General features: G+C 41.9%; 1 long non-coding RNA gene across 3 annotated transcripts; it reads left to right on the top strand.

Moving 5' to 3' along the window:
* The first annotated feature begins 2,017 nt into the window (after window positions 1-2,017).
* LOC141573183 (uncharacterized) lies at window positions 2,018-25,713 on the top strand. Of its 3 annotated transcripts, XR_012498851.1 has the most exons (5): window positions 2,018-2,172; window positions 13,364-13,542; window positions 17,983-18,103; window positions 18,936-19,053; window positions 19,563-25,713. It is a non-coding gene; the product is annotated as an uncharacterized LOC141573183 (long non-coding RNA). The 3 variants fall into 3 exon arrangements; XR_012498850.1 differs by lacking the exon at window positions 17,983-18,103 and having other exon boundaries at window positions 2,023-2,172; XR_012498852.1 differs by lacking the exons at window positions 2,018-2,172; window positions 17,983-18,103 and adding an exon at window positions 10,435-12,367.
* The last annotated feature ends 564 nt before the right edge of the window (window positions 25,714-26,277 follow it).

Raw genomic sequence — 26,277 nt, 5'->3', positions numbered from 1 at the left:
GAAAATATATCAGGTCCTTAAAAAATTTATATGAATATCACTATTAATGGCCTATGAAATAAACATCTTCTTATACTACTTATTTAGTCCCTTGTGACATTAGCTGAATTATTTAATTGCTCTGTCTCAGTTTCTATATCTATAATTGCGTAAATAAATGTCTTTCAGAGACTTCAGAAAGTTACATTATCACACTAAAAATGATAATGAACGTAAGTATAAATAATAGTGCCTAGGACATACTAACTCCTTTACAGTGTTTTCAATTTGTATTTTTATTATTGAAAAATAAGAGAAAATTGTTAATGATTAATTCTGTTTTCTGTATGTCGATGGTAACAATGAATTCTTTATTTATTGTCCTGCAATTAACAAGTGGTTTAGTGTAACAGTCTAGAAGAGCCAGATTATCTGGGTCCCTACCCTGCTCTGCCAACTAGCCACATTCCAGCTGTGTGACTTGGAAAAGTGACTGAACCACTTAGTAGTTCACTTACCCCATGATTCAAATATGCTTGATGATAACAGAACAGACTTTATAGGTAGTGTGTGTTAAAGAAGCTAATATATTCAAAGAATTGAGAACACTAACAGAGAACTTACACACACACAAGCACACACACACACACACACACACACACACAATGTTAGATTTTCTGGTCTTCTCATGTTCTATCTCTTCTTTCACATAGTTTCACACAGTGAGCTCATCTAATAGCTCCAATGAATTCAGAGCTCTGTTCTGATGCCATCGTGCTGGCAGAAACATTTTCCCCACACCTCACAGAAAAAACAACATTGCTTCATTCCTAATTTACCCCAGATACCCTAGTGTTTACTCAAATCATTGCAATCCTTAAACTTTTCATTGTGATCTCACAGTCCCGTTCAAAAAGCATGGACTTCTTGTCTTTGGCACATCATGAAGCCTAAATTCTCTAAGCTTAATTTCTTTAGTTGTAAAATGGACCAATACTAGTCATATTGCTGAGGGGTTGTCTTGAGTATTTATGATAATAATGGCTCCGGCAGTTTCCTCTCTCAGTCTGAAACTTTGACCACTTACTGCAAGTCTCTGGATTGTGAGATGATGGATAGGCTACAACTTGTGTGCTCTCAGTCCCCAGACAGGACTAACTCATTGTGATCTAGTGTCAAGTAAATCTTTGGAAGCACAATTCCTGGGATCAGCTGGAAGCTAAAGTGCAAGCATAATCCAATATGGCTTCCTGGAAAGCTCAGGAAATGCTGCAGACAAGGTGAGGCTGAGGTAGGGAGCCCAGCTGGGGACTTGTTGTGGTTGCCACTGTTGGGAAGGATGTGGCTGGGCACAAATCCAAGGAGGGGATCTCGTACGGGTTGTCTTGACGGTTCTAGTACTGTGGGATGAACCAGCCAGCACAGTAGTAAATGGCCACATCTTCTTTTTCTATGAAATTTACGGTAAGGATTGAAGTGAGAATTCGAGGATTCTTTCTTGCTTCAAATTTCTTGTTTCCATGTTTGTGAGTTAGAGCTGGGGTTGTGGTGGAGCTCACATAAATGAGATGTTCCAAAGCCTGATTTGGTTTCTGCCGGTACCAGTGAATGATGTCATTTACAAAATCTGTGCTTGTTATATTGCAATATATGTCAGTACTTTTCTTTACTTCTGTGGAAATGGATATCTGAGACTGCTCCAATTTTGATAATCCACATCCAACTGTATGTAAAAAAAGAGATTTTCCAGTGAACTTCTGATAATACAAGAAACATTAAAGAATTTATTTGTTCACTCATCTAGACTGAATTGGTAAGGGGGTATGACTCACGAGCCCAGAAGGTCAAGAAGGTGAATGTTTCCAGCAGTGACATCCCGTGGACAGGCTGTGTCCTCAGAGACAAGGCAGGAAAGTAGAGACTTGGTGGCCAGACACCTCACTTCAGTAGCAAGTGGGCATGGCCTAAACTGGGGCAATGGAAGGAAGTGGTAGGTCAGGAAGAATCGTAGGCTTTTAGTGCTGGCTGAGGGCCTGAGCTTACTCTTTTCTGTGGGCCTCATGCTTGCCGTGTGGTTCTCAAGATAAGGCTGGTGGTCCCTGTGGATCTCTTTGACATGAATGTGAGGTGGCCATTGAGGTAGCTTGGGACATGCTGGTAAAGATGCTCATTGAAGAAACTCAGAGAAACAAGGTAAAGATGAAAAGAAAGATGCCCATAATCATATCATCAAGACCAACAACTATTATTAATATGGTGTGTTAACTTCTACGTTTCCTCTTTGCATGTATATGATAATCAATATGATTCTGAGGACCATAAGCATATTTTAAGTTACATGTGGAATATGGATAGGGTTTTACATTCTTCTTTTTTCTGTTCACCTTATATCCTGAGCAACTTCCCATGTCATTGAAGTATTTTCAATGTCTGCAGCTATTCACTGTTCCTCTCTATCACTTAGAAGCAGCCTGTGTAAATTTCTTAATCTCTTTGTGCCTCCTATTCCCCACCTGAAAATGGATGCAATAATTGCACCTATCTTAAAAGGTTATGTAGGTTAAATAACGAATAGTACCTAGTACGGTTTCTGGCATATGGTAACTTTTCAGTAATTATTAGATAGTATTAATACAGCTATCAGTTTTAAAAACATTAACTCCTCTATACTGTCAAACATTTTATTTCCCCCAAACTTTCATTGCTAGAATGCCTTGGTGACCATTTCAAAGTAGTAGTCTGGGAAATCAGGCACATGGTATTAGCATTTAATTTTTCCTTATTTAGAGAAATTTGTTTCCTCGTCCTTTTTTAGCTAAACTTGTGTTTTGAGATTCCCATATGGTTGTCTCTGAAATCTTCGTATGTATCAGAGCTCCATTAACCCTGGACAGAGGTTGTCCCTGAAACTATGTGCAGCCCTGTGACATGCTGTGTAGAGCAAATGTGAACTGAGACAAGCTGGGTCCTTACAAGGAGAAAAGAGAGGAAGAAGCTGGCTCTCCTGAGGGAGCTGCCCTATTTGTCCTCTTTTCCAATAAATACCATTTCTGAGATGATCAACAACGGGAAGGTGAATGTGGAGGAGGTAGGGGGAGGTATACCAGAAGGCCTGTGGCCCACAACTGGAAGGGACTCACTCTTCCCCTGCGCAGGGTGCACCCTGGGATGAGAAGGCAGAGGAGCAGAGGGACACTGGTGCTGCAGGCTGTGCCAGTGCAGCTGCGGGCGCTTGGCTCTGGGGCCTGGGTGCTGCCACTGCTTGGGCAGCCACGGTCACGTCAGAACTAGTTTCCTTGCACCTGCATAACTGCCAGGCTTTTCCTTCCTGATCCCACAACTGCAGCATTTGTGTGTGTGGTTGGGAGTGGGGGGTGGCAGTTGTGGGGAGTGCGTCTAATCAGTAAAGCCCACAGTCTCTACCTAACTTTAGCTGCAAGGAGGACTGAGAAAAAGTATCTAGCATTTTCCTCTCTATCGTGGTAGATGAATTCATTCTTTCACCAAGACTCATAAGGTGGGAATATCCCTAAACAATAGGACAGAGTTTTAGATGCTATGAAACAAAAAGGAAGATAAATGGCCACTTTAGAAATGTTTCTGGTTAAAAAAAGTTTTTTTATTATTAATTGCTTCAAAAAAGAAGTAAACTAAGGTCGAATTTATCTTCTACTTATTATTTTAAACACTTTCATAAAAGAGGCATTTTTATTTTATTTACTTACAATATTAATAGCTCATAATAATTGAAGACATTCTGTGTGGCAGACACTGTGCTGCACATGTTTTGGTCCCATTATCTCCTTTAATCTTCACCAAACCTATTAAATCGGTGCTGTAATTCTTGTTCCAATTTTTCAGATGAGAAAATGGAGGCTTTGGCAGAGCAGGCATGTTGTCCAAGGCCTGACAGGAGTAAGAGGCAGAACAGTAATTTGTGCCAGAGGGTCTGACTCTAGAACCCATGTTCTTAAACAAGATACTACATTTCATCTGCATGTGAAATAGTCCCCTCCAGTTCAGAACAGCCACTTTTAGGTCAGCTCGGTCTGTTTTGGTACGTTCTCTGTGCTTTCTGTGTCTCTCTCTCTCTTCCTTGGCTAGTCCCCAGGATGGCATCACTGCATACAGGAGGAGTGTGCGTGCTTAGCATCGTCCTCCTGCCACCCTCTCGTCCTCCCCGACTCCCAGCTCTTTGCCCTGCTTGTCCTGGGATTTGGCCTCTTCCTCTGAATTGGCTGGTGCAATAACCAGACCAGTACCCACCACTACTGACTCCACCCAATGCCTTTGTGTTCAAAGTTCCCACCCTGTAGCTTCTCCTTCAAATCCCGTGCCCTGTGTGCCCTGGTCCCCTCAGCACCCGTCACCCTCTAAGAGACGCTGACAGGCCTTTGGGTCTCTTATGTGCAGCATGGTGGGAAAAGCAGTGCTGCTTTGGAGTGTCTTTGCAAAAGCATTCCACTGTTCATTATTCTACCTGCCATGGTTGTTGGGGAAGCTTGACATCAGCCAGATGGTCTCAGATTCTCCCTCTGTCTATTTTGGGTTTGTCTGAAGTTTCTATGCTCTCTGGATAACACCCTTGGAGAAAGGGAACCAGAATGTCACCTTCACTTAAGGTTTGCCCTCATCTCACAACACTGCCCTGACATCACATCCCCAGTTATCTGTATCCAGCCCTCTAGTCAATTTCTCTGTTCCTCGTTAGTTGCCAGGCTTGCCTTTTGACCTGTAAATAGGAAATTTGGAAACTTAGAAAACCCTTTCTTTTTTTAACTGAACCTGACTTTCAAGCCAACTATCTCATGAGAAACTCATAAAGTGAACTTGCCAACTTTCAAGTATATGATAGAGTATCATTAGCTATAATTACCACGCTGTGCATTAGATTTTCAAAACTTGTTAACCTGATAACTGGAAGTTTGTACCCATTCACCAATACTCGCTATCTCCTCAATCCTCAGGCCCTGGGAACCGCCACTTTACTCTCAGTTTCTATGAATTTAGCTTTATAACATTCCATATGTAAGTGAAATCATACAGTATTTGTCTTTCTCTGTATGACTTACTTCACTGAACATAATGCCCTCAAGGTTCATCCAAGTTGTGACAAAGGCAAGATATGCTTCCTTCTCATTGCTGAATACTATTCCGTTGTGTACATTCCCTGTTTTCCTGATCTGCTGACAGACACTTGGGTTGTTTCCCTATCTCAGCTACTGTGAATAATGCCGCAATGAACGTGGGAGTGCAGATATCTCATAGAGATACTAATGTCACTTCTTTTGAATAAATACCCGGAAGTAGGGTTGCTAGCTCATAAGGTAGTTCTATTTTTCATTTTTTGAGGAACCTCCACAATGTTTTCCATTACGGCTGCCCCAATTTGCATTCTCACTCCCAGTGCACAGGATTCCCTTTTCTCCCCATCCTCACCAACACTAGTTATTTTTTGTCTTTTTATGATGGTCACTCTAACAGGTGTAAAGTCATAGATAATTGTGGTTTTGATGTGGATTTCCCTGACGATAGTGATGGTGAGCACCTTTTCATGGACCTGTTGGTTATGTGTATGTCTTCTTTTTCTAAAAAGTGTCTATTCACTTCTGCTGTCCATTTTTAATTGGAATGTTTCTCCTTTTGTTATATGAATTCTTTATATATTTTGGACATTAAACCCTTATCTGATATATAATTTGCAAATATTTTTCTCTCATTCCGTAGGTTCCCTGTTCATTTTGTTGATGGTTTCCTTTGTTGTACAGAAGATTTTTCTGTTTGATGTCTTAGTACTAGTTTATCTTTTCTTTGTTGTTTATGGACATGTTGTAACACTTAAACTTATCAAATGCTATATCTCAATTATATCTTAATAAACATGAGTAAAATAAATAAAAGAAAAGGAGCAAAAAGTGAACTTGTTTTGAGCACAGCCACAGTTTGCTTCCAAGGGCGGTAAAGCCCTTGGTTTATTCTTAACAGAGGAAGGGCTAAAGGTGACCTAACTTAAGTGCAAGAATAAAAAATATTCTGGGTGCAAATTTCCAAAATAGTATCCTCATTGCACATTTTCATTGTGTACTTAAGTCCAAGACATGGAGTTTTGAGTCCTCTCCATATACCTCACCTATGACATTTACTACTAAAGCAAGTTCCCAAAATAGAGAAGATATGTGATTTTCTTAGACTTTTCCCCTCCATTAGGGGGAAGGGTTCTAGGGCAGACTGTCCAGAAAGGGAACTCTTCCAGATATGTTCCCAAGGCAGTCCTTAGCCATGTCTTCTTGAGTGATTGCTCTTTCTGTCCTGACCAGCCTCTCCTGAATTGGGAAGCAAGTTTGGGACAACCCATATTTGCCCATAAATGCCTTATAAAGTTAATAAATTCTAAGAATATTCACAATGGCCCAATACTGCAATTGAAACGGCAGAAATTATTTGTTTAGAAAAGTGACTGTTCCCCTTTAAGCATCAATTCTTTCTTCCATGAGACAGTTTTAGCACAGGGTTTTTATGAGGACACATAGGACATCTAGCACATTATCCATGTCAGCTGGAGAAGTGGAATGGATATGAATTCCATTTTCGTCATTGCCAGCACCTTCAGTCCGAGATTTTCACAATTACTGAAAATTCCTGGAAAATGAAAGAATGGACCTTGCCTTCTCTGTGAGATGATCAAGGACTTCAACATACGTAGTCTCGAAATCAGAACCCAAGTCAATGGGAAATAATGTCAAACCAGACATTTAGGGCACAGTTTGTGGCATCTGTGAGGATACATTTGATAGCCATCAAATTCCCTTTCCTTTTTCCTCTGATACTGAGGCATCAACCTGAGAAACACAGGAAATGCTGCAGGCTGAGGCTGAGGCCTAGCCAAGCTGAGGTCAGTACTCAAGATCGAGGTTGCTTCATGTTGGAAAGGATGTGGTCACAGTCATGATAAGGGGTGTGTGTGCTCATTATTTTTGATCCAATGATATTGTAGGCTTCTAGGGGTCATTATATTATCTCATCGTGTCTTCTTCTGTGAAATTTATATTAGGGACCAAAGGGGAGCTGAGAGAATTTTATGTTCTTTGTGGTTGCCATTCTTTCCCTGTAACTGACCTTGAAAAAGGCTTTTATTTTAATGTAAATATGATTTTCAAAAACCTGATCTGGTGTCAATAAGTACCTGTGTGTATATAAAAAATGATATCTGGATACCCTACATTGAAAATGTAAGCTTCCTTTCTGCTATTGAAATAAATATTTTTTGTTGCTTCAATTTTATCTATCCAATTTCAAGTATAAAAAAATGAATAACAGTTCAAAAAAACAAAATTAACAAGAAGTAAAATATTAATTAAAAAAAAAAAATCTCTCAAGCAATCTGAGGTCGGTGAACAAATTCACATTCCCACAGTGAAGAGCAGATGAATATTTGTAGCCATACGTCCTGTCTTCCCTGGCTGTGTACCTCAAAAGAAGGCTGAGGAGGATATAGGGAACCTGAAATAGGAGGCGGATGGAACCTCCCAGAATGTGAGCAAGGGAACTGGGCAGCTCAAAGCCTGGTGCCTAGATCAGCCATTCCTGAGGTTGCTAATTGGTCAGCAACATATGGGAGATTAACCCATATCTCTATGACACCAAAATAAGCAGTCCATTTACTAACAAAAACGTTATTCATACCTTGTTATCTTTTTAACTAGTGGAAACATTTAGGAAGATTCTTTTTTATTTTTATTTCACCAAGATTAATTTAGTTGATTTCAGTAGGAGAGTTGGTCCAAGTCACCAAATTAGCTATGACCTGAATTCATCTTTTGACTTTTCTGGGTGAGTCATTGCTGGTCTATTGCCCACAAAACCCTCAGCACACAGGTCAAGCAATTCCATTTCCCCACACACAGACCTTTGCTCTGGATCCATGGTGGCCTCAAGGCCTGGGGAGTCCCCATGCTTGGTGTGGAGGTGGGAGAGGCAGTCCTGACCTCCTCATTGGAAGAGGAGAGAGGTTACCATGCCTCTCCCAACAGTGCTCTTTAGAGAAAGTCTCCACAGAATCAGTGTCCCCACAGATTCTCTAGGTTTCTCTGATAGCCAGGCTGATGTACTTTAGGAACAAATGTTGGAGTTGTCAATAGACAACTCATGATGAAGAGCTCCTCTATCTGGAGATGCCATTATTACTATTCAAGTCAAGGAACTAAGATCACACAGAGAGCACACCTCAAATCCAAAATGAGGCCACCCAACAGCAGCTCTCTTCTCAGCCTGCTTTACAAAGAGGCAGAAAGGACAAGAAGCAGCTGAAGGTCATGGACTCCACTGAGGTTCTGCGTCATGCCAGGTGTTGTGCTATCGTATCTTCAAACTGATGCTGAGAGACTGAATCTCAGAATGTGGAATGGGTAGCTGTATGTCATGTCGACTCCTGTATATATTAGAGACAGGGGCAATCAGAGGTCAAAAAGGACACACTCCATCACAAATTAATGAACTGTATACAGTAAATCAATTAATGCTCTGTATAGAGGCCTCCAAAATGCCTCCAAAAGTCCTTGATTCCCTTTTGAATTTCTACAATATGGCTGTTGCCTCCTCTATGAGCCTGTCCTCTCCAAGCTTGGGCACAATCCCCTCCTATCAACCACAGGTCCTAATGTCCACGTTCTCATCACTAAGGTTATTCCATTTCTGAGCAACTCTCAGGTTATTGACATTGCCAGTGAGGTCAGAGTGTGCCCAGGAGCATTTCAAATTCAGGAAACAGAGTAAAACCCACTTCTCACATGAGTGTTTAATTCGGTCACGATGATTGACCTAGAAGTCTTTTACCCTCTTTTCCTTTGGATAATATTTCTGTCCTCTTCAGCAGGTTGAGGGTTGGGGAGTGCAGCACCAAAGGCAATAATCAAGGAACATGTCCTTGTGTTCCAACATGATGCTTTTCTTTTGCTCAATAAAGTTTTTGTCATGCCAATTTTTTCCTGTTAAAAAAAATTCCTAGAACTCCAAAGTCAGAAAAAATTGATTGCATAATATAATTTTCTGCAGAGAATTCTTTGCAGATTATCTCTAAGTAAATATTGCAGATTTAATTTAAATAACGTCGTGTTGCTCTGGGGAAAAGAACCAAATGCTGCAGGTTAAAAAAAAAAAAAGCATATAATGGATGATTTGATTCTCTATTTTCCTCCATCATATCTCCTTCAATATGTTTTGTTTTGTTTTCTGTTTCTCATTCTTCTGGGATCAAGAACATAGGTTTTGTAATCAGACAGATCGATTTTGATCCCAACCTTGCTTCTTATTATCAGTTCACTTCATTTATTGAAGTCTTACATTTGCCATCTACCCCATAGACAGAAGATTTATTTCCGGGAACGAATAGATGGAGGTGGACATGGCCATTGTCTTTTATACCAATTAACCCCCTGGAGGAATTTGTTTCTTTTTCCCCAGGGCCCTGGAACTACGGGCTTAGAAATTCTAATGCCCAAGGAAGGAGTGCTTTTGTCAGGTGACACAGTCATGGTTCCTTTTAAATTCAACTTATACTGAATCTATAAAACGTCTATAAAATTGAGAGTATAACAGTAATGAAAATCCTTCAGTACTGTTATCAGGATTAAATAAAATTATCTGAGGTGCTTATAAGATGTGATCAAAAGTACGGTCAATGTTTAAATTAAAAAAAAACATATTACTGTAAAAGACACATTGCCATCAATCCCCCTCAAAATACTCCCTCTCACTTTGAACACACTTACCCCGTTGTTCTTGCACTTTCTGAACCAGTTCTGGAAGTCCTCTTTCATTAGTCTTTAGTTGCACTGTTGTGGCTGCCTCGATTTCCTGAATCATTTTACTTTGGAGAAGAGAAAGAAGATGCACAGTGCCAGATCCAGTGAATAACGGGGAAGAGGACACACCATAATATTTTTATTGTACAGAAATTGCTGTACCAGAAGGGATATGTGACACAGAGCATTGTCACGATGGAGGAGGAAGTAAAGACACTCACGAAAGAGGACTTCCAGAACTGCTTCAAAAAGTGGCAAGAACATGGGATAAGTATGTTGGTAGTGAGGGGGATTAATGGCAATGTGTATTTTACTGTAGCAATTTTTTTATTTAAATATTCACCTTATCTATTGATCACACCTTGTAATATAATGTCTACCTAACACATGAGGAATTCTCAATAAACAATAGATATTATATTCTTATCAGAAAATTAAATTATGTTTATTTATTTTCATATAAAACTGAGCTCCTTGAGAGAATGGATGGATATTCAATGCTGTACATATAAACTAATTCTTTGTTTCCCATGGCTTCAGCAAATAAAAGTAGAGTCAAAGAATCTGCTTACCCATACACCGCTAAGTCGAATTCTACCACTTTCAGAAAATAACTCATATTTTTGGTGATTATTCTGTAACTTTAATTTATAAATTAAGAAACAAATACAGCAGAGCTACATTAGAATAGTAATGCTCAGCATGTGATTGGGACAGTTAACTGTTGACTCAAAGGTAGCCAGAAAGTGAATGAAGGAACTCCAGAAAGAGACAGATCAGTCGTAACTGTAGAGGTGTGGATTTTCGTTGACATTATGAAAGTGGCTGGCATTTCTCTAGTCTCAATCATTTAGTGAAAGCTGGGATTGTTTCACTACTTTACACGTATTTATTGTTTTAAAGAACATCAAGAACACAGAATTAGATTAATCATAATATTGATTCATAAGGCAATATAATCATTTATATATAAAGCAATATATTCATAGGTTTCTTTTGTTATTGACTTTATTATATTTTTGTGTTGTTAGTTACTCTAAAAGTCAGCAGATACCTGAGAATCATTATTTAACCCAAGAAAAAAAGCATTACAAATAATCTATATGCTCTTCTCTGTTAAGTTCATCAACAAGAAAGTACAGAATTTAATGATAATCTCTCAACACTGTCTAGTTTCCTCTTTTGTTACTGAAGGAACAGCAGTACATCCTGTTCTGTTAGAGATGGGATCTTGGTGGCCTTGTGGAAAGTGAAATGAAACAAACTAGATAAAATCTTCTTCCTACACCCCAACTTGTTATACTCATTTGGGGGCAAACGTAACCCACTTATTTGACCATCTGCTTGATTTCTTCCCTTTGCAACTCCAGATGGACTCTCCACTGCTTTTTACCTTCCCAGGTGCCTTACAAATCTCACCCTCATGGATCGTGTTAATAATCTTCCTTATCTGCTGTCTGAGAGCAGTTAACCAAGCATCACCTGGAGACTGGGAAGTGGGAGGAGGCTGAGGTCAGGGTTTCCTTCCTGACAGGTGGCCTTGGGTTGCTGAATCTCCCCCACTGCCCAATATAAGGCCGTCTATCCCATAACCAGTAGGCTTATGTCCAAGAACCAAGAGGTGTAAGTGGAGTTGGCCATTCTTTCTTTTTTTTTTAATTAAAATTTATTTGGATGACAGTGGTTGGGAAAGTTACCTAGGTTTCAGGTGTAGAGTTCTGTAATGCATCGTCTACATATCACATTGAGTGTTCACCACCCAGAGTCAGTTCTCTTTCCATCACCATATATTTGATCCCATTTACCCTCATCTACCACCTGCCCCCCCCTTACCCTCTAGGTAACCACTAAACTATTGTCTGTATCTATCAGTTTTTGTTTCTTTCTTTGTTTGTCTTGTTCCTTTGTTGCGTTCAGTTTTATATCCCACATGTGAGTGAAATCATATGATTCTCGACATTTTCTGTCTGACTCACTTGGCTTAGCGGACATTCTCTTTTATACAAATTAACCCACTGGAGGAATTTATTTCCTTTTTCCCAGGGCCTGAATATGAGCTCACAGGCTTGGACATTCTCATGCCCGAGGAAGGAGTGCTTTTGTCTGGTGATACAGTCATGGTTCTTTTGAAATTCAACTTCCATTGGCCAAAATTAGACAAATCAGAGAGCCAGGGTTCCCATTAGTGTAAGCTACAGGGCTTGGCCTCCTGGGGCACAGAGCACGGTGGAGAAATGTGGAGAACGGATCTGATCTTGAGGGGAAAACAGGAGACATTCAGCAGACTCCACACTGTTTGCTCGTCAGCATCCACCCTTGTCCTATGACTGAGTGAGAAGTCCGTGTCCCTAAAGAAGGGGACACATGAAGTCCTAGCTGAAAGTCTGTCTTCTTCCCTGCTCCAGGGGAAGATCGCATGAGTCTGACTTTTCGCAGCCCTCCCAGAAAGGTAGAGGATCGTGTTCCCAGTGCCAGACAACTTGCTGAAGGAAACCTTGAGCATGTGCAGCAGTGAGTGCCGTTCTGCTTGTGACAGTCTCATTACTGCATCTGGACGAAAGAGAAGCAAGGAGAGCAGGAAAGTCATGGTACAGAGTGAAGGAGAAGACTGAGTGTTTTTGTCACTCTCTGTAATACTTCGTATCTGCAGTGCTTAGGGGAAAACAAGATACGCAGGCCCAATAAACTACTCTGAGCGCCCCAAGCATCAGCATGGTCTCTAACTTTGCAGATGGGATCAGTGAGAGTCAGGAGAGAAAATAAGATTGTGTTTTGTAAAAGAAACAAAAGTTTTTTAGAAAGAGGGGAGAAAAAGTGGTCATGACAGAGCCCATTACTGGCCTTTGTAAACATCAAATGTCACACGTTGTCTGTAAGTGCTCAATAATATGCAGAGGTATTTTTAATATTATGAAACATGCGAATTCTTTTTAAAAGTAAACTTTAAAATAAAATCAAAAGCAATAAAAGCTTTCAATTATACAATTTAGGGACTAAAAAAGTGACCGAGAAAAAACATCTACGATTCTACCATTCAGAGGTGACTACTCCAAAGTGATGTCCTTTCATCTACCTCAGGTTGCCTCTCTGAACCCAGCCTCAGGGCTCAAAATAAAGAGAATCTAAGACAAACAGACAACATGATTTCCGGGTGGGCCTATCAGTTTTTTGAGCTATAATCATTACAAGATGACTCCGAGGTAGCAGACATCACTTTTCCCATACACTAGTTCTTTCACTATGAAAATAATGCTTTTGAAGATTTTTTTGGATTTCATTCAGTATTAGTTAGATAATATAATGCTGCTTCCATTACTCAGAGTGATGGTATCTCACCCCTTTCAGGTATGAAAGAAAATAAGGTGAGCCAAAATTATCAGGATAGTTTGGGCATTCATCTATAGAAAACCGCCACCCGCTAGGTAATGGGAGCACCTCATACTAATCAAAATATTCATCTCACTTCACTGGGCATTGATTGAGCGCCTACCTCATTTAGTCCTATACATTCTAACGAGATGCTAGTGTTTCTGTGAATCAGCAATAGGAGCAACCATTTAACTGTCAAATGTTTCCTATGACAGGCTGGTTGTCCTGTGGCCGACTTGCCTTTGGTGTGTGTAGCCAAGTGCCCTTTGTGAAGCTCACCTTAGCCCAAAGGAGAAGGGCAGGAGGAGTGACCGACTCCAACCATGGACTTGTTTCCCACAAAGGGGTGGTTTGCTCCATGCCCAAGGCCACGGTCCTCCCCAGCTGTGTGTGGGTAAGTCACTATGGAATCACGGCTGAAAACTTAGATTTAAATGGTATGGAATGACTGCTCATGAGAGTTTCCTCATGTTCAGCTAATCTCTCTAACTAAACTGTTTGAGGCAGTCATACTATTGTTGCCACGCAGCAGCTTACCTGTCTTTCCCCTCATGCCTACCCTTAAAAGGAAAGGAGAGTCTATGAGACTAATCCTTTCAGGGACATTGCTTCATCTTTGTGCCATCTCTCTGTTTGGCACCAAAGATGACTGGACAGTCAAAGACGGGTAAGATTCACCACGCAGGGAACAACCTAAGACAGGTGCCGTCACGTGGGGACCAACTGCAGAACTGTCCGGGTCGATAGAGGTGGGCACAGCACCCCACCTTCCCCCGTCAAAGGAGAGCTTCTGCCTTTGTGGCTGCATTCCTTCCCACAACCTGCAGGGGGAGTGACTGAATGGTGTGCTCTCCAGCTATTCCTGCATAAAGATTTAGTCCCTTGGGAGGCACATATTACCATTACAAAGACATCCTTGGGACCTCGGGCTCAGGCTGCCTTTGGGCAAGGGTGATTGGCTTAAATCAGTTTCCCAATATGCTGCATAAGATTCACAGATCTTGAGATGAACAAACATCCTCACTTAACTAATAAAAGCTATGCGTTGGCCCAATTCGGGGCTCTCAGTCCTTTGAGGCTGTGAGACCCTTAGCCTCACTTTCACTCTATTCTTGGCTGCTGTTTTTCTTAACCCTGCACCACCCTTCACGCTCCCCACAAGCTCTTGTCGTACAGGATGTGACAACTATGACAGGTGTGGTGCTAAGTCCTGGACATTCAAAGGTGTGATGTGTGTGTGTTCCTGTACATATATGTGTACTAGTTGTTCTTTTGTATTTTTTATCAGCTAACATATACTCAGCTCTCGCAATGTGCCAAGCACTGGGCCAAACCCTTATCATGTACTATCCCAAGAACCTTTGCAACAGCCCATGGGACAACCAAGAAGACCTTTATTTTTCAGGGAGGCAGTAGGCTAGAAAAGTTATTGGGCTTGTCACACAGTTAATGTCAGAATCCAGGTGGGACCTGTGTCTCTCTCATACCAGAGGCCTAGGTCTTAAGCACTTTGCTACACCAAACATGTAGCCAGATAGTTGTTGAACTACAGAATCAGAAAGTATAAGAGCTGTTTGAGAAGACAAATCTAAGAATCATTCATCACCTACTCTTCGTACTACAGCAAATCTACTTTCATGTTTTGCATAAGACTGCGTTTGATGAAAACAAAGATCACATTTGTTGGTTGTGACAAACAAAGATAACAAATTTTGAACCATGAGTTGAGCTATATGTAACGAGAATTCGTGAGAAATGTATGGCCATGAGAAGTATGTAAGTTGGGGACTGTCATTTCACTGGTTAACGCCAGCCCAGTAGCAGGAAAGGGCCTATAGAAGCAACCTCTGGCCTTGACAGAGTAGTTGGGATTTGTAATTTGTGCTGTGCACAATACCTGGCTCAGAGTAGTCGATCAAGTATTTATTGTTAAGTGAATGGAATCTTAAGCCAGAGAATGACCTACTCCTCAAGCTCCAATTAAAGGAGACTTTGATTTGGACTCAGTAAGTAGCAGTGTTTAAATTTTGATGCAAAATCAAATATTCCTGCTAAAGGGCATGCATTAGCTACATTATTATTTCACTCTGCCCTTAAATCATGTTGTGTTTGTTCAATTTAAACTCTAGGAAAATGAATAGCATTTACTCTAATAATCATTTTTTTTCCAAAGGAGATACATGGATCAGAAAAAAACGGTAATGCAAATTGCCTAGTACAAAACAAGTCACAGAAACACTGCTGTGTACATAGCTTGGCAGAAAACAAAATAGAGTAAGTGGGGTTTGTCCCAGATGAGTAAACATGGGTGCCAGGGGAGAGCCTGCTGGGACTAAAGGAGATCACGGAAAAGATGCAGCTGATCGTTACATATTTATTCAAAGCTTCGTCATAGAGAAAAGTATGGACTTTGGAAACTCCACATAAAGTCACCCACATGGAACTGTACAAAAGAATACAGGTGCTAACTGTGGTTTCCCAGTTCATAATAGTGAATGAAGAGTCAATGAACATTTATTTACTCAGTGAGATGGGTTTAATGTCTGCTACTGTGCACGTCCCAGAAGGCACAATAGTAGGTGGCCGAGTCTTCTTTGCCTACACTGTGAATGCTGAGGGTAGACGCAGAAGTTCCGGGTATTTCGTCTCCCTCACATTGGCCCGACGTAATGCCTGGTTCCATTTGGACAGTGTTGTCAGATGAAATGTGGAGAAGGTACTACGTGGCTTGACCAGGTCTTTCCTGATACCAATACACAGACATTGCAGGGATTGTTCCACCAGATACCACACATTCCAGGCGCTGTTTTTGACAGCTTTTTAGTACTGGAAGGCTGGGGTTGCTCTAGGTGACCTGCACCACAAACACACACCAGGGAAAAAAGGGGGAAAGGGGAGAGGAAATGAGCCAAAAACCTGGAATTTCTTTTTAAATTGCAAAATTAGAGAATATCTGTCACAGGGAATGGGGGAGGAAAGGAACTTGCAAGGCCCAAGGAATGCCAGAGGTAAGTTTTGGAACAGTGACAGCATGTCTGCACGAACGAACGGCACTCTCCTCCAAGGCGGTCTGGAACCTCCACTGAGAAGCTCTAGACCACTGTGGCTCGGCTGAGTCAACCACGTCAAACTCCCCATTGGGGCTGGTGAACAGGGCTCTCATACCTCATTGTAGAGGATTGTCCTCACCACCTATTAGCACAGCCACCCTACGTAACAACAACAGTGCAAGGTCCTCCACCTTAGACCAGACCACATGGTACGCAGGGCCACCTTAGAACTCTGAGATGACTCATTTTCCCAAATAGTATTCATTAAACTCCCATTAGGTGCAAGGCATTATTCTAAGAACTTTGGGCGTTACAAAGATGCAATGATAAGGCACCTAACCGTGGGGAGCTGTCACATGAAGAGATGCTAGGACATTTGTCTTCTCTCTTTTCTCCTACTGCCTTTCACAAAGGAAATCCTTAATAACCCCAGTGAGTTGTCAGGACAGCGCTGGGGGGAAGAATGGAGGGTGGTCTGGGCTGTGTTAGACATCGTTGGTCCCACAGAGGACTTCTGCAACCAGCTGAAGAGACTTTGGTTCAACAGTCTGCTTACATTTGCTGAGCTACCCACATACTCGACAGCACAGAGTGGTGCTGGCCACCTTCAGGTTTCTGAATACTCATTTCCATTGATTTGCTTCTGTTTAAGGGTCAGGTTCAATTCTCGTCCTTCAGATACCTGGAGTCTATATCTCCACTGAACCCCCAGCTTCTCCTCTGTGAAACACGGTTTCCTCTTTCTGGATTTCTGAGTTTCTTTTACATCTATTTCTCTTTCTCTAACCCAAGACATATAATCTGTTCTATGGAGATTACTCTTCTCCAAATCATCAAAAGCAGCTGTTTGCCAAGTTTCTCTTCTCACTTTACCTACTCTGCCTGAGTGATCTCTTCCCCATTCTTGGCTTCAATTATCCCACAGGTCAGGGGGAAGGAAAGGGATAATAGGAAACTACAGATTCATCTCCATTCCACACCTTTCTCCTGAGATGTATGCACATATCCAGCTGACTAATGGACATCTTCAAGTATGTCTGACATGGGAGCTCAAATTGACCTCATACATAGCCCAGAGTGAAACCATTCCTCACCCCCAACCCATGTCCTCGTCTTGTCTCAGTGAAGGACATTGCTGTCTACTCTGTCCAAGCCAGGAACCTGAGTGTCATCCTCAACTCTCCCTTCTAACTAATTCATCACATTCCAATTCCTGTGGCTTCTGCCTCCTGAATATGTCTTGGCTCTACCCCCGCCTCAATGCCACTCATCTGCATGCCTCTAATCTTGGCCACTCTTACCCAGCCTCCCCAAGGTAACAGGGCTGATCTGATCGAGACAGGTGCCTGCTTAAAATTCTTCACCTTGTCCCACCTTTTGTCTGAGAGTAGTCTTGAGCTCCTAGGCTGTGAGGCTCCCTGCGATGTGGCTGCTGCTTCCCTGCCTTTCCCATCTCCAGCCACTTTCTATCTAGAATTCCATGATCCAGTCCTGCCACCTAACATGTAGTTTTTCTCTGGACTGCTATGAATTTCACTTTTTCTGGCCAACTCCTGTTCATCATTTTAAGCTCATCTCAGACACTGTCTCCCCCAGAGAGCTTCCCTTACCCAGGAAATCAGGGATGGATGTGCCCTTAGTTACTTTCTCGTAATGCTACCTGTGCTTCTGTCTCTCATAGCATTTCCCAAGCTATGGCCTATTTACTCATTGTTCCCTTACCAGACACTGGTAAGAGTTCATAGTGTAGTGAGACCATGTCTTACTTATCTTTGTGCTCCCAGATGCTTGCTGAATGGATGTCACAGTAAAGGAATGAGTGGATGAATGGACATTGAAGTACTTCTTTTTTGTGATGGAAATGAAACATCATCCTTTCAAATATAATGTTTAAAGAGTTGTCAGGTAATGGACACTTACTGAATGTCTTAAATACGTTAAGCACTTTGTAGTCCTTGTCATATTTAGCGCCATAAGTTCAGTTTATTTACCTCCATAAATAGTCCTCAGGGACCCTTGTAGAAGCAGATGTAATGCCTGTGCTCTGTGTATCTCCTTCAGTTTTCTCATATCTATTGAGCATAAAATCAGAACCTACTGTATTGGGTTGTTGTGAAGAATAAATAAGTGAGCCCAGGTAGAGTGTTTAGAACATGCCTGGCACACAGCAAGCCGACAAAAAATGAAAGCAATTACTCTTATACATTGTCATACTGCCCTCAGTTAACATGCCCTTAGAGGCTGAATCCGTCCTTTAGAGAAACAGACTGGATGGAATCCTTCCAAAAGCAAGTGACAGCGAGAGTGGAACAGCTCGGGATCATTTCTTAGAATTGAAAGGTTAAGAATCTACCATGAAGATGAGATCTCTCGAGAAAGATACACTCGGTCTCTAGATATTTCTCTGTGGGATTTTTCATGCAGAAAAGAGCTAGTCTGTAACCCAGAGGTTGATACTGAAGTCAAGTACAATTCAGAGAGAGATAATGTTTTGGCAGTGTTGCTTTCTGTTTTGGAGAGGAGAAAACTGACACCTAGAGGAGTTAAGACCTTGCTCAATGTCAAAGGGCTCACAAAGGGCAAAGCAGGAGTCAGTGAGGGGGGAGATGGGGTTTAGGGTGAAGGCTCATAGCAGAAGCCTGGTCTGGGCTGCCCTTGGGGAATGTGAATGACGATCTGTAAGGAAGTGAGTGAGAGTCTTCTTCCTCCTGGTGGCCTCACCGCTCTTTGTCACCAGTTCACAGAATTCGCTCACCTGTGGAGTCAGGCACTGGGATGTGTGCAAGAAGAAGACAGTATTGGACAATGGAGAAGATGAAATGAAGAGCAAATAGAGCAACCCGAAAACAGAGCAAGTAAGTTTCAACTCCTTCTACCCGACCCCTTCTCACACATACTGGGAGGTCTCGGCCTTGACCTAGGCCTTCAGTAAGTGTGTGAGTGGTGGTGGTGGGGGGTGTTGGGCTCTTTCAGAAGCAAGGCATGTGTCAATCATAAATCCCTAACTGCAAAATCAGAAGCTCAGGGAGGTAGATAAGTCAAGGAAACTGAGAGACTGATTTCCTTCAGAATCATTTAGATTTTACTTTCATTAATCATTTTATTGAAGCTTGTAAGCTATACATAATCTTTGAATTTTCAAGTAAAAAGGCATTTAAATTCAGCTTAGAAGTGCAAGAGCAGAGGGGTTTCCTGTTCGGGGCTGGAGGATCAATAACGCAGGTTTTCTTTTCTTTTCATGAAATTGACAGGCTTCATAAGAAAGTAGAGAATGTAGTGATATCTGGTTTGTATGATTTTGCTTGAATACAGACATCGTAGTCACATACGTGTATTTTAACAGTTAAATTACCTCACTTTACAGATGTGAGAACAAAGGTCAAAGAAAGCCAGAGGTCCACCCAATGCCATGATGGTGTGGCATTCAAAGAGAAGTGGAGGCACAGGGCCGGGCATCTCGTCCAAGGCGGACAGCAGCACCCTTGCTGCAAGGATTATTCTCTACCCACTTGAATTTCAGTGCCAGGCATGTCAACGGATGAGGGCACAGAGAAGCTGGCAGTATTGTGTACTGGGTTTCTAATGGCTGGCTCTTGTGTTGCAAAGTGATAACATGACAATGGCCTGGGAACAACTTAGAAACTGGAACCAGGAGTTGACTTCCAGTCTCAGCTTTCAACCATTTTGTGTGAATCTCCAGAGTCCTTCACCCTCGAAATTATTCACACAGTTTTCTTTGTGCATTCTTCAGAGAAATGGTGAGACTGCCAGTCTATAACAGCGCTGTCCAACAGAAGTACATGTGGGTCACCAAATCCTGCCACAGATTAAAATTTTTCTAGTTGGTGTATAAAAAAGAAACAGGTAAAGCTAATTTTAGAACTATTCCTACCGCACATCGGACTTGAACTTGGCCAGATTGAGGAGCCTCTAGGGGTCTTGCCATCCTGGTGGCAGTGGCAGTGGATGTAGCTGACCCTGGGACGGGCCACACACAGCAGGACGATCGAGCTGCCCGCACGTACCACCACCGGCCGGCTGCTGCAGCCTGACCGCCACGGGGCAGCCCGTGTGGGGACAGTAGAGCAGCCGGGGCGGCCAGAAGGCTCACAGCCTCCCCTTGCAGCCTACACTGGGGAAAGGGGACTTACTTACCTGGAAACAGCAGGGTTAGGCGTCCCAGCCTGGCTCTGCGTCCTTCAGGTGCAGAGAAGCCCAGGGAACCTGCGGCTCCAGCTTTTGGGAAGAGACTCACCTTGGTGGGTGGTGGAGGCCAGGTTAGGGTGAGAGCCACTGCTTGTGGGGTGGCACAAGGAGGTAACTGGGGAGAGAGGGAGAGATGGTCCCGAGAAAGAGGAGGCAGGAGTCTGACCACAGGTGAAGGGAGTGATGATCGATGGTGAGAGTTCTGAGAAATGCTTGGAGAATGTCGGTGGAGTAACAGTAAGAGCAGCCATCCTTGACGGGACGTTGACCACACTTGAGCACAGCACTAATTGGTTTACGCTCATGTTTTATTACATCCTGAAAATAACCCTGGGATACACTTATCCTCAGTTTAGAAATGGGGATAGCAGGGCTGATGTTTTAAGTCACTTTTCAAGACTGCACACCTAAGGGGACCTAGGTGTGCTTAGGAAGCAAGGTCTGGCTGGACACAAATCTCGTGCTTCATGTAGCCATGTGATGCTAATACAGTGAGCGAGCTGCTGGGAGGGAGGGACAGTCATGGAAACACAATCGCTGCCCGAAGCACATGCCCACCATCTGCGTCACCAGAGGTCCTAGTAGAATGAGACTTGTAATGCTCTAAATTAACATGATATCTATGTAGTCTGGGGCAAGTTGTTTTACCTCCTTTTCTTCGTCTGTAAAAATGGACGTCATGAGATTGTATAGACAGTAAGAGGATACGGTGAGCAAAGCATGTAGCCCAGTCCCAGATGCATAGAAAGTGCTCAGGAAATGGAGAGGAAACCTGGACAGGCTGCAGTAGTTGACTCCTGGAGTCAACTACTGTTTTGGAGCATCAAGTGTGTGTGTGTGTGTGTGTGTGTGTGTGTGTGTGTGTGTATGTGCAACTGAAGAAGCTTAAGTTGGACCACGGTAGCAAGGTAGTAAGACCAGGTCATCCTGTTCTAGCAGAATCTCCTCAGGATTCCTAAAGAAAGGGCATTGTAAAGGATCACCTGAGAAATGCATCTGAAATGAAGCTTTGAGAAAGAGACACAGCCTTGACTTTCAACTGAACTGAAAGTTCCTTTTCAGTTGTGTTATTTATACCCAGGGTCTGCGGGGATTGTTATGCTAATTAATTATGCTAATTATACTCAGGCCTTGAGGAGAAGGCAGTGGGAATGGCCAGGAAAGGGGGTTTGGCTTAGGGAGGGAAGTTGTGGGTCCTTCTGCAATGATGACCAGACTCTGTTCTTGAGCTCCATTTCTGTAGAAAGAAAATGAAAATTTGACATGCTCAGCTATAAGCAAGTCTCAAGCATCCCAAAATGCAGGTTTTTGGGTTGTGCCAATTTGATGAGGTGTTGGCCAAATAAGAAGGTTATAGAAGACTTTACCAAAAGGGTATTCTGGGGCTGCCATTTATACCCTCTGCAGATGTCTAGCCCAGCTGTGGTAAATGTTAAATGGAAATGACAGTGACAATTGTGGTGACATCTGCTTGGAAAACAGATGGAAAAACCCTCAATTCAGACAGTGAGCAATTTGAGTGGTGATAAATTGGGTGAATTGTTTTCATTCTATTTATTGTGTAGATTTTCACCAATAAGAAAGTATTACTTTGGGAATAAAATCCACAACCATCTATCGATTCATGAAAATAAACATTATTTCATCTTGTCAGCATTAAAAACTATGTTTCTCTCAATTGTGATTACAGTTGACCCTTCAACATAGGTTTAAATTGCACAGGTCTACCTATATATGGATTTTATTTCAATAAACACTGTAAGTGTATTTTCTTTTCCTTATGATTCTCTTAATAACATTTTCTTTTCTCTACCCTACTTTACAGTAATAATACAGTATATGGTACATATAACATACAAAGTATGTGTTAATCGACTGTTTATGTTTTGATAAGGCTTCCAGTCAACAGTGGGCTATTAGTAATATTTTGGGGGAGTCAATAGCTTTCTGTGGATTTTTGGCTGCCCGCGGGGTCAGCACCACTAAGTCTCACATTAGTCAAGGATCAACTATATAACCGTTTTTGTTCAATTATTGCTCAAATTAAAGGCTCAGACAACTGTTGGCAATAATTAAACATAGATTTTAATAAAGACTGCCCCAAACCTTCAACCAGATACTTTTTTCAGTACGTCAAATGACAAAACTAAAATAATTTAGTAATGAGTTTGATGTCCTTTATTTAAGGGAAGACAACCCATGAATTGGGGGTGTACAGTGCTCAGGAGCAGCGGAGCCCTGTTCCCCGGAAGGTTTCAGTAAGAGTGAGGTTTATAGAGACTTAGGAGAGACAGCTGTGGAAATGACAGGATTGGCTGGGAGGGTTGGGGAATTTCCTTATAATGCTAGCTGATCAAACAGGGAATTTGAGAAGAGTATTTGACTTAAGACGATTGGCTGGCTGCATATCTTGCCTTATTTAGAACACGGAAATTATTACAGATTCTTGGTAGTTGGCAGCGGGGAATGCTGGCTAGATATAGTGCATTTCTGGTCCAACGCAGCATTTACAGGGACACAACAGTTATCTAAGTTTCCCTTTGCTGACCTGGCACCCCAGGAGGGAGCAGCTCCATCTTGGGCCTAAATTTATCTCAATACGTGGCATTTGTTTTCCTTTCCTCTACTTCTCTTCCTAATGTGGTGTGTCTGTGCTCTTCTCTAAGTAACACTAAATGGTTATGTTCGTCTAAAAGAGACACACACTCAAAAATAATAATAACGATAAGGAAATCAATCTCTTGTGCAGGGCAGAGTTGAAGAGTAGCCAGGGCTTTTCCTCTCAGCCCTCATGTGGAGTTTGTTGCGTTCTAATCCAGGTGTCACTGAGGAAGCAGCTTTCCCTCTCATCCCCTGTCATTATGCTGCTGCCACGAATGAAACCACTCTAATGGAAGCAGACTCAGCTAGACTGGGAGGTGTGGGTGGGTGAGGGCAGATCAGACTCAGGCATATGGGTGTGTAAAGATCCAAGTTCTGAAGTTGGGACCTTTCTAAATTCTGGGACTCTGCATACTTTATCTAACCTGGAACAGCACTGTTCTGGCCATCATTGTACTTGAGAACTTATCGAATCTGACTTCTACATTTTAGTCATATGGAATAAACTGGAGGTACACATGATGACAGTTATTAGTGAAATGGGCAAGGCTGGAAAATCAAAAAGAGGAAAGCTATTAATATATACTTGATGAGAGTACTGTGGATAAAACTTTCCTTTTTTTGTCTCCAATTTACATCTTTATAACACTATGTGTTGAATAAGTATTTTTTTCTAAAATATCACTTCCCTGTATTAGAATTAGTAACCCCATTTTAAAACCCAAGTGATATTAATTTACCACGTATTGACACTTTGATAAAGATTTATAGAAACTTAAAAACTTAGAGATGAAAGGGGAACCCTTTGTTCTGGAAGCCCTTATTGTTTTTCATGTTAAAGATGAGAAAACAGCCCCCAAAATGCAGATGACATTAAATATTCCAGGACCATGAGCAGCTGAGTCAGGAGTAGAACACCCACTCCCTCCTCTCTAGTGTGCGCACCTTACATTGAGTGGCCCTGTTATTTCAAATTCGACAACTACAACCAGGGGACCCACTACACGTCAGGCACTGGGCTGGGCCCTTTCACAAACATTAGCCTCATTTTTATAACTCTTGAAAATGATAAAACTCTATGAGCCACACAGTGGTATTCTCAGTTAACAGATGCTGGAAGTCAAGCTTCTTGGACATTCCTCACAGAGGACTCCTTTAAAAAGAGAAGGAAGCCCAAGATTTATCGGGTTTGGGGGTCCTTCCTATTTTAACATGTTGCCGCATTTCCTTCAGATGTGTTACATTTTACAGAAGAAACTATTAAAGATACAGATGAAGCTCCTGTGTTTACCTTCCCAAGCCTGTCTTTCCTCTTCTCTCGCCATCATGTACAATAACAACAAAATGCATAAGATACTTAGTGTCAAGTGACAAAACTAAAACACTTTAGTATGAGTTTGACATCCTTTATTCAAAGGCAGACACTCCAGGGATTGGGGGCGTACATGCCTCACAGCAGTGGAACAGTCTTCCCAGGGGTTTGGGGCAAGACTGAGTTTTATAGGGCATTAGAAGAGGCAATGTGAGAACAGGGCAGGAGTGGGTGAGGTTGCAGATCTGACCTTTGTTAGAAAGATCAAGGAACAAGGAAATAAGGATAGAGCCCAGAGTTGGCGAGGCCTTTGGGGATTGGCCGACAGAATATCCTGCGTTTCTGGTGACGCTGAGCACGTACAGGAACACAGAATTTCAGTTTGCTGACCTGGCACCTGTGCAGGAGTGGCTCCTTCTTGGCCCTAGAAGTGTATTAGAGCACTAGGGCTGGTTCTAACAACAACAACAAATAGATATAGATATACGATATTTTAAGGGGAAATTATACAAGTCTACTAAGAAACATGAAATAAAATCAGAACAAATAAGAATGTGCACCATACACATGGAGAGACAGGTTTGAAATGGTAAAGCTATTCAGGGTGAAACACTTCAAGCTGTCTGTTTGAGACTGAGGTTAAGAGAAGGATACCAGTTATCTTCACTTTTATTAAACATTGTACTGGATGACTTAGCCTATCTATTAAGGGTAGGAAAATAAATAAAAGTTAGAAGGATTATAAAGAAAGAAAGAAAACTGCCTTTATTTACAGATTATGTGATTATAGACATAGAAATTAGAAAAGAATCCTTGGATTGAGTTACAATTAAGCAGAGTTGTGCAAGACTGCTGGATGCAGTACACATATACCGTCACAGAATCAATTGCATTTGTCTACACTAGTAACAAATAAGATTTCAAAATATGAAATTTAAAATTGTTATAAACTTATTTCCCTTGATAATCATGCCGGTCCCCCCAACATGGCCAGTCCCACCCAGCCCCAGCCCCCAAACCCCTGTTCAGTTTATCTGGATTATCTTTATCTGGATTAATTTTATACCTTTAAACACAGCCCAATATGGGAGCCACGACCTATTGCTATATAACATTTCAATTTAAATATATACTATTATCTGATTGTTCACACAAAGTTTCCCTTAATTTTAATTATTGAGAAAATATAATCTCATAAGACTCATTTGAGTTTAGGACTTGGCTGCGTCCGTGTTGGAGGCAGGGGTGGAAAGAAGGTGTACATATGGAATACAGTGGTTGGCATATACAACAATCACCTTTTCCTACACTTTTGCTGTATGGACTGTACCATGGTTGCTCATGGTGAGGAAAACACCAGTTTGTCCAAAAGATAGATCAGATGACATCTAGAGAGCTTCATGAAGCGCAGGATTCCTTTGTTCAGAGTACAGTGAAGCTGGGCAGGAAGTGAGGCAAGGCTGGCCTAACCTGTGTGCCCGGCTGCTCTTGGCAGTCACAGGCAAAATTTTCAGTCAGCTTAGAGAGGTCTCAATCACTGTGCCTCGTCCAGACAGCACAGTAATACAACCCAGAATCCCTTTCTTCCAGATTTCGGAGGACGAACTTACAGGTCCTTCCTGTGCCTTCATAAACATGGTACTTCTCTGAACTGATTCCCTGATCCACCACAAACTGTGAGCTGGAGAACTCGTAGTAGAGAAGCCGGCGTGGGGCCATCCCCTCCTGGTATCGGTACCAGTGGACGTAGTTGGTGTTTTGATTAACAATATCACAAGGGATTACAACAGATGACCCAGTCTGCCTGGTGATTGATATCTGCCTCCCTTCCAAGTTGGAAGATATCTGAGTGGCTGCTACGGGAACAACAAAATATAATGAGGAAGAGGTAATATTAATTCCTTAGTATGGCCTCCCACTGCCAAAAGAAGGAAAAATCCCATGAGCATCATGCAACATA

The sequence above is a fragment of the Rhinolophus sinicus genome, linkage group LG09 (genome assembly GCF_036562045.2).
Source record: "Rhinolophus sinicus isolate RSC01 linkage group LG09, ASM3656204v1, whole genome shotgun sequence".
Classification (NCBI taxonomy): domain Eukaryota; kingdom Metazoa; phylum Chordata; class Mammalia; order Chiroptera; family Rhinolophidae; genus Rhinolophus; species Rhinolophus sinicus.
Note: the sequence above shows the minus strand (reverse complement) of the source record. Positions and strands in the feature narration are given on the sequence as shown.